Genomic DNA, 9,337 nt, shown 5'->3' with positions numbered 1-9,337 from the left:
TTTTACTATTCTTACTTCTCCCAGGGTCATTGGAATAACTCAAAGGAATTGGTGAAGTGCTTCTTACAAAAGGGCTCCTCTTTGTAAGTGCTAAATTCATCATAAGTAATAACACAATAAATAAAATTGAAACAGCTCTCCACATTCCTTCGAAAATCGACACTTGCAGGTTAATCGCGCAACTGAAGACAATTCTTATTCTTGAAAGAATTTTTGACCTATACAACAACAACAAAAATAAACCCTATGTCCAAATGAACCAACCATTTACAGAACTTTTACTTTTGTAAGAATTACGGTATTTTATTTTATAAAGTAGCTTACCATTTCCCTGTTCTTTATAAAAATAAACTGAAATTGTAATGAACTCTGACTTTTCTCCACTAAGTGGTAAAGTTAATTAAGTGTCTTTATGGTAATAGAACCCATTTTACTCAGAGCAAGCTGCAGTTAAAAACCTTTGTAATATAAATGGCTAGAGAGTTTAGAGTCTGATGCACTATAAACACAGGTACTTGGTTTTATATACACATAGTTTTCAATATCATTAGGAGCTAAACATTTTGCTAACATTAATTTCCATAAAAGCTTTTTGGGGAAACAAAACATAATAGCTATGGCAATGCAGAATTAAAGGAACAGAAATACAAAAAGATATTTCCTTTACGTTTGTATTTGAATATAGATCCAATCAGTGACCACGATTTAAAAAAAAAAATCAGTCAATAAACCTTTGTATCTGTACATCCTGTTTACTGGTTATATAGCTCAGTGTTGAACTTAGCTGCCCAGAAGTGACCCCTAGAACATATAAATCGTAAAAGCTATTGCTGATTTTTTTTAGACTGCCCTATATTTTCACATAGATATTTGGTTGCTATGACAAAGAAACTATAAATGTTGTATAATTTAGTTTTCTTTCTGATTTTGTCTTATTAAGACTAAACAAGAATTTATTCCCCAGAAATCAGAAATAAAGCAACACTGTAGATACAAAGCTAATAGATTGCCCAGTGGTTTCATAAAGCAGGTCTGTATAAAATAAGCTTTAGAAGTGTTTCTTTTACATATGAGGGTGATTTTGTATTTGGGGCATAGGTGTTCACTATTGAGATTTCCTCTTGATGAATTTTTCCTGTGACTAATATAAAATTTCTTCTTTGTCTCTTTTGATTGATTTTAGTTTGAAGTCTAATTTGTTAGATATTAGGATAACTACACCAGCTTGCTTCTTAGATCCATTTGACTTGAATATTTTTCCCACCTCTTTACTCTGAGACATTGTCTGTCTTTGAGGTTGAGGTGTGTTTCATGTATGCAGAAGGATAGATTGTTTTCGTATCCAATCTTTTAGCCTGTGTCTTATATAGATGGGTTGAGTCTACTTATATTAAGGGATATTAATGACCAGTGGTTGCTATCTCCTGTTAATTTAGTTTTCATTGTTCTTGATGTTAATTTGTGCATTTCCTTTTTTTTTTTGATTTGTAGCTATGAGACCATCTATTGTGTTTTTGGTGATGTAGACAACTTCCTTGGGTTGGAGTTTTTCTTCTAGCATTTTGTATAGGGCTGGGTTGTGGCTAGGTATTGGTTAAATCTGATTTTGTCATGGAATATCTTCTTTTGTCCTTCTATGGCGACTGAAAGTTTTTCTGGGTATAGTAGTCTGGGCTGGCATCCATGGTCTCTTAATGTCTGCATGACACTTAACCATGACCTTCTGGATTTCACTGTCTCCAATAAAAAGTCAGATGTAATTCTGATAGGTCTGCCTTTATATGAAGTAACCCAGAGCCAGAAAGACAATTATCACATGTACTCACTCATAAGTGGTTTTTAAACACAAAACAAAGAAAAGCAGCCCAAAAATCACAATATCAAAGAACCTAGACAACAATGAGGACCCTAAGAGAGACATACATAGATTTGTAGAAAAAGACAAGATCTCCTGAGTAAATTTGGACATGGGGACCTTAGGAGAGGGTTGAAGGGGAGGGGAGAGGCAGGGAGGAGAGCAGAGAAAAATGTAGAGCTCAATAAGAATCAATGAAAAAAAGGTCTATACCTGCTCACAATATCTAAAAAGAGAAATCAGGCTACATGAATATTATCCCAGAAAATTTGTCAACATTTGGTAATGCTGACCTCAGAAGAGCTGAAGCTCTCTTTGCCAAAAGAAATAAAATCAAATATTATCTGCTAGACAAGTTTCAAAGAGCTCATACTCTTTATTCATGCATTAATTCCCTAGCAACACCACTACCACCTGTAAGCATGCCTCAAAATGCAATTACTTCTAAGTATGTTATTTATCGAGTGTCTCTAACTTTGTTTTAAAAGGCAAAGCAACAATGATAACAGCACTGTTGGAAACCTATGCACAACTCTCCAGCCCAAGAGACCCAATGCATACTCTCAAAGATCAGGCATAATTTCAATAGGAATGTAAATATACAAGCCAGGTTGGTTCACTTTTTTCAGCATCTATAAATAGTTTCAGTCATATACTGGAATCATAAAAATAATTTAATAAAGTATGCTAAATCCATATTAGCAATGCTTTTCTCACATGCTAGTTCCTATGATGACATTTTCAAAGTCATTTAGTATTATATTTTTTAACTTTAAGAGCTTGCTTAGTGTGATTCTGCAAAGAATTGGCTGTACAATCACTATTTTGACAAAGTCCTTGACAGAGATGTTTATCTAAAAATCTATGTCAGTCTGGCAAGGATAGAGTTGACAAAAATTCAGTTTATATTTTAGTTTATTTTTTATTTCCAGAACACATAATAGAAATAAAAGTCACCTTAAAAGAGAAAGTAAAATTTAGTAAGATGGTATTATTTTAAAAGGTTAAAATATTCTACTTAATTTCCTTTTCACATCACTAGCATAACATTTTAATAAAAGTGATAGAGAGTATTGTTAAAATGCCAGTTCCAAAAATAAGTACTTTTTAGTCATCTCCTACTGATCATTTTTCCTACTTCAAAATATACACTCTGATAGATATTGTCAATTTTTAATTTCACCTACTCATATAATGACTTCAAAGAAACCTACAGTGTTTCGTGTAATCTCAAAATTAATCCAGTAAAATTACCATACCCTACTTTTTCATCAAACTTGCAATAGAGGGGCTTTGAAACCTCAAATGCAATGTTTCAGCAGTTCGCCTGTCAACTGCTTTAAATGCTTGACTTATTTTTTTTACTGAATCCTGATTTCCAATAGATTGACCAAGTCCTGTGAAGAACAAACAAGATAGGAAATTGCCCTTGGTATAGTGAAAATGGTAGGATCATAAAACAAGGGAACTTACAAGTCACCTTATTTCTCATCTTAACTTTGACTACACAGTAATAGCTGAGCTATTTTTAATCCCATCATCCACCTTTTACCCCATTTTTTTTCTCTCTGCCATATTTTTTTCTGTAAAAGACTGTGATTCTATCTCTTCTCTGGTATTTATATTAAATCTCCTTAGGCCAGGTCATACATATGTAGATGAGTAAGGCACATAAGGAGAGCAGTAAGATATACAGGCACACAAGCACACTTATTTTATTTAAGGGTCTTATATAACAACTGCATTCTATCTTTCCTTTCATAAAATGGATATGGGGAATAATAAAACAATAAGGATTAAGTGGGATGGGTTGTAGGGGGCAAGGTAGTGGACAGTGTATAGAAAGAAATAACAACATGTAAAGACCGTTGAAAAAGTCATATGGAACAAGAAATAAATGATTTAATTATATTATAATCTTAAAATATGAAATAAAATTTAAAAAGTCATATGGAAACCTACTACTATAGAAGCTTTATATATATAAAATATATATAATATATATAAAATTTAAATGAAACTATCCTATAATTGGGAGACAATGCCTCTCCTTGAGACTACAGACAATCAAATAAAAATCCCACAGCCTAGACTGGATTATCATTTTGGTGTTGTTAGTCATAGGGGTTCCATAAATTTCCATTACAGGCAGACTATTACCATAGTTAGAATTCCAGTCATTATGGGCTACTGCCACAGTCCTTGATGTCTCTCAAGGAACTTGACGATGAGCCTCTGTGGCTGAGGACACCATGTACTTGAGTTGTGGAACATGGAGAGATGAAGCTGCTTCTGACCTGGAACCTGCGTGGATACTAGCTAGTTTTTCATAGTGCTGGAAGAAGGTTCTGTGTACACTAGCAAAAGGGGAGGTCGGTCATCAGTCTGACCCATTTGTGAACCCTGTAAACTACCGTAATGACCAGCCTGGTAAAAATAAGTCTACTTGTACAGCAACATCATGAATGGTCTGTGAGAAACTACTTTCTGGTTGGATTTAGGGCCCAATTACAAGATGGAACTTATGTCTGACATTGCTATCAGGGCCAATAACTGGTGGCTAGATAGATGATAGGCCTTAAGAGAGAATTTATTATGTACTTACTACTGTTACACTAGGGTGACATAGCATTAAATTGACTTTTAATGGCTTTGCTGTACCAATAGATTCATGTATTTTCCAACCCTCATCAGAAAAGCTTCCTTTAGCAATAGACGATGATTGACACACACAAATAGTCGATGTGAAGAGGATAAGAGACTGTGGAGTTTTCAGCTCCAAATAGGACATCTATGTCACATGCCTCCTCCAAGATTCAGGGATCATCAAATAAGGGGGATAGAAAAAAGGCAAAAAGTCAGACCTGACAGGTAACTGATATGAAACTGTTTTCAAGGATACAACAGGGCAGTTGTAATAGTGGTGGTCGTGACAGCATACACACACAAGACTTTCGGAAGGTCGTGTCAGACAAACTCACAGCCTGGAGGTGAGAGGTGGCCATGAGGTCCCGCCCTTGGAAACTGAAGAATGCTAGGTGAGAGAGTATCTATTTTCTGCAAGGATGTAACTCCTAGGAGGCTATCCAGACTCTACCAGATGGTCCTAAGCACATAAAGACATACTTAAGTAGACTTGGTGGCTTTAACAAAACAGAACAAATAAACTTTGGGGGCAAATGGGAGAAAGGGAAAAACTATAGGAAAGAGAATGAGGATCAAAATACTACATATATCAAACTCTCAATAAAGTAGAGGAAAAAGGGGTTCAAAGTTGTTTTTAAGTGGTGTTGTGTGTGTTTGTCTGCACATGCATGCTAAGTGTGAACAGGAAGGTTAGAAGAGCTTGCAGAAGGTGTCTGTTCTTACCTTCTATCATATGAACCACAATATCTAACTCTGGCTTGCAGGCTTTGTGGCAAATACTTTTAAACCCAGGGACAACTTCCCATCCCTTAAGGGGTCGAAATTCTATTACTGGAAATTTATTTTTATTAAATAAGCTTCCTTGTATATTGAGAAACACTCACAAATTATATCTTTGAGGCTTATATTTCATGAGATATTATAAAGTGGAACCTATAGAACAAATAAGTTCAATCACAATTAATTTCAGGCATAAATGAAAGCACAGAAGCCTGGATTATAAGATGAAGTTTGGCTTCAGCTTAAGGTGTCTTGTTGTGCTAGACACATCAGGGAAGTACACCGTGGTATGAGCTGTGACAATATACCTACCTAGTACCTCTATCCAGGACCAAGTGGAATGATGGCTACAAACATGTTCTTGCCATGAGCTAAGCATGTCTGTTCAAAGACAGAGAAGTACCAGCAAAAATGCAGAATGCTATGGAAATGAAAAGAGAACCCAGGACACACATATATTGAAGAGTTTTGTGTTGGAAAAGAAGTGACTGGTAAAGAGATCACAGGCTGAGTACAAGTGTAATCATAGAAGGAGAAAACTGAGACAGAGTTGGTTTCCTTTAAAAAGCTACAGGTCATGGTGATGAGATGGACACTGTGTTGTGAGATTTGTCTTCTACACAGTGCTGGTTTCCTTTTGTCTAGAGTAACATTTACAGAACACTGTCAAGTGTTATGAGCTGGGATAAAATCCATTACTGCAAGTCACAGTCAAGTTTTAATGGTGGAATTACAGTGTGACGTATCTATTTAGAGATGTTCCCCCAAAACAAAGATATTGTCCATTTAAGTTTACTTTAACATTTTAATCACTTTACTCTTTTCATATCAGAATATTTTTCATAAACAACTGTGAAGTCTTTGACATATGTACTAGTAAAGGTTCTGCCGAGAAATAGAACTAACGTGTGTGTGTGTGTGTGTGTGTGTGTGTGTGTGTGTGTGTGTGTGAGGGTAAGCATGCTCGCACGCATGTGTTATTCATAATAATGGCTTACAAATTGTAGTCCAGGCTGTTCAACAATGACTACTCATTAACTGAATGTCCAAGAATCCAGTGGTTGTTCAGTCCACAAGGACAGATGCCTCAACTGGTACCTTCAGTATACACCAGAATCCTGAAAGAGTAGGCAATAATGACAGTGAAGGAATGGGTTTTCCAGTGAAAAAGAGAACAAGACAACAAAGGAAGAAAGTGTTCTTCTCCTACGTCCTTTCTATATGCTGCTGGTGTGGGAGGTCCTTCTGTCTATGTGTTGTTCTTATTGGTTAATGAATAAAGAAACTGCCTTGGCTTGTTAATAAGGCAGAAAGAACTTAGGTAAGTGAGGAAAACTAGACTAAATGCTGGGAGAAGGAAGGCTGAGAAAGAGAAGCCATGGATCCTCCACCCGAGACAGACGCTGGGAACATTAACTGGAAAGCCACTGCCATGTGGTGATACACAGATTAATAGAAAATGAGTTAAATTAATATGTTAGAGTTAGCCAATAAAAAGGTAGAGTTAATGGGCCAAGCATTAATTTAATTAATAAAGTTTCTGTTTGATTATTTTGGGTCTAAGCTAGCCAGGCAGCCAGGAACAAACTAGCACCCTCCTACTACGTGCTGCCATCAGAGTGTGTGGCCCGAATTCACAGTGTATCTTACCACCTCAAAAGATCTCAATTAAAAATAGGTCTCTCCACTTCAAATTAAAATAATTTGAAAAACATCTTTCACAGGAAGTCCCTAGCCGCTTCCATTTTAGTTAATTTCAGATGTAGTCAAGTTTATAACCAAGGATCATCATTAACAACTTGGTAAATTTTTAAATGTTTTAAAGGAAGTGAATGATAAGGAACTTTTTAAGGTTATTGCTGACGGATGAAGAAATTGTCAGCCTCTTTTATTTGCAAGGTTAACCAATTATGATTATTTACCTAAGTGTAATTTTGGAATTAGAGAAAAAAAATACACTAGGCTGCACTCTGCAAGACGTACAGATTAGTAGACACACAGATTTGCATTTAATGCCATCTGAGACAGATCAGATGAATTCTCACACTGAGGTCCTGGGCAGGTGTTAAGCAATATAACATTAGCTGAGATCTGTTAAGCCCATTGCTACTGTTGATTGTAAGTTCTTGAGATTTATATGTGCAAGCAACTCCTTACAATGCTCATTTTCTTGTAAATAAGCAAATGCTTTAGGGATGGGGCAATTTGATTCACTAATTAGTAGCTATTTGATTCCCACTTGCTGGGTGGACTTTCTGTAGCAAAGGGACTGTAAGCCAGCAAAACTACCCTTATGCCAACCAGCATCAGCTGTTTGGAACGAGCCACAGATGCCTTGAGACCGCTATGCAAAGACTGCACCTGAGTCCCCCAGCTCCTAAAAACGCAGCCTCAGCCCTGGCTTTCTGCTTTGGAGTAGTATGCCAGGCATTTCTACATTTTTTTGTTGTTTTTTGTTTGTTTGTTTGTTTGTTTGTTTTGTTTTGTTTTGTTTTCGAGACAGGGTTTCTCTGTGGTTTTGGAGCCTGTCCTGGAACTAGCTCTTGTAGACCAGGCTGGTCTCGAACTGCCTGATCCGCCTGCCTCTGCCTCCCGAGTGCTGGGATTAAAGGCGTGCGCTACCACTGCCCGGCCTCTGCATTTTTTTTTTAATTTTGTGCATAAGCCTCTGTGAACTCTCAATGATGCTGCAACCCATGTTGGCTGGAGAGAATGTAGGCTAGTGAAAGGATTGGTGCTAAGTGACCAGGCTGTGATTGATCCAAGAGCAACAGGTATGATTGGTCCGAAACAGAAAGCTGTAATTGTGGACTATACAAGCAGACTTCTCAGTGACTCCATCTGAGGAGTCTCTCGCGTGTTGCCTCCCCTTCTGTTGTAGCAGTAAGCCCAATAAACACTTCACCTCAGTGGCTCTTTCTTGATGATTTTAAGTAGCGCAGGCTGTGCTGGTCACGTGAACACAACAAAGGCAGAGAGTCAACGTGGTGTGAGTGGCATAGCAGAGGCACGGCTTTTTGTGAAGAAGATGCCTCCGTACCTTTGCATAATAGCCGAATACGCAGTAATTTACCTGATCCAGCCTGATGACACCTGGCAGGCCCACATGGCATACACCATTCGGCTATACTTACAGGGATCCCCAGATACCAGAGGCAGACACCCAATCCTGAGTGATTCTCACTGCACTGGAGGCCTGGTTCCTGAGCATTGTAAGGAGGCCACTTGTTGGTTCCCAGTTGCTCAGCCCGAAAATAATCACACAGAAACCATATTATTTATAAATCACTGCTTGGCCCATTAACTCTAGCTCCTTATTTGCTAACTCTTACATCTTGGTTTTACCCATCTATATTAATCTGTGTATCGCCATGAGGCTGTGGCTTTCCTAGTAAAGTTCTGGCATCTGTATCCAGGAGGACTACATGGCTTCTCTCTGTCTCAACCTCCTTTCTCCCAGCATTCAGTTTAGTTTTCCCCACCTAGCTAAGTTCTGCCCTGCTATAAGTCCAAAGCAATTTCTTTATTTATTAGTGGTAATAACAGCATACAGGGGAAATCCTACATAACCTGAGTGACCCTCTAAATACTGAAAAGAGCCTCCCTGCATCCAACTCTGGCCTTCAAACATGGGCCTTGCAGAGATGAGCCCCCAAATCCTCCCATCTGTATGTAGCCTCTGAGTCATGAAAGGGTGGTGATTAGCTTTCTGCCCGCTGAAGAAATAACTGAAGAGAAACAGGGTGGCCTAGGAAGGAAAGGGATAAGCAGGAAGAGGGGAGAGAAAGAAAGACTTGACTAAAGAGGGCTAAATGCTGGGTTAATTTGGAAAAAAAAAAAACTGAAGACTTTAGTTGTCCAAAGAGCTCCAGAAAACTGAAAAGGTGTCACCGGCAACAGTATTAGACCAAGGCTAGGTGCTACAGTGTTGGCCCCCACCCCTGATAGAGTCCTGAGGACTAAGGCTTGTACTGCAATTGTAATGGTGGAAGTGTTCTTTTGCTCATATAATGCAAGATAAGGAGGTTTCCAGCAGTTTCCTACAAAAATAATCAT

The sequence above is a fragment of the Alexandromys fortis genome, unplaced genomic scaffold (assembly GCF_014885135.2).
Source record: "Alexandromys fortis isolate MF-2015 unplaced genomic scaffold, M_Fortis_MF-2015_v1.1 scaffold_32, whole genome shotgun sequence".
Lineage (NCBI taxonomy): Eukaryota > Metazoa > Chordata > Mammalia > Rodentia > Cricetidae > Alexandromys > Alexandromys fortis.
The sequence above is the reverse complement of the archived record's forward strand: the minus strand, read 5'-3'. Positions refer to the sequence as shown.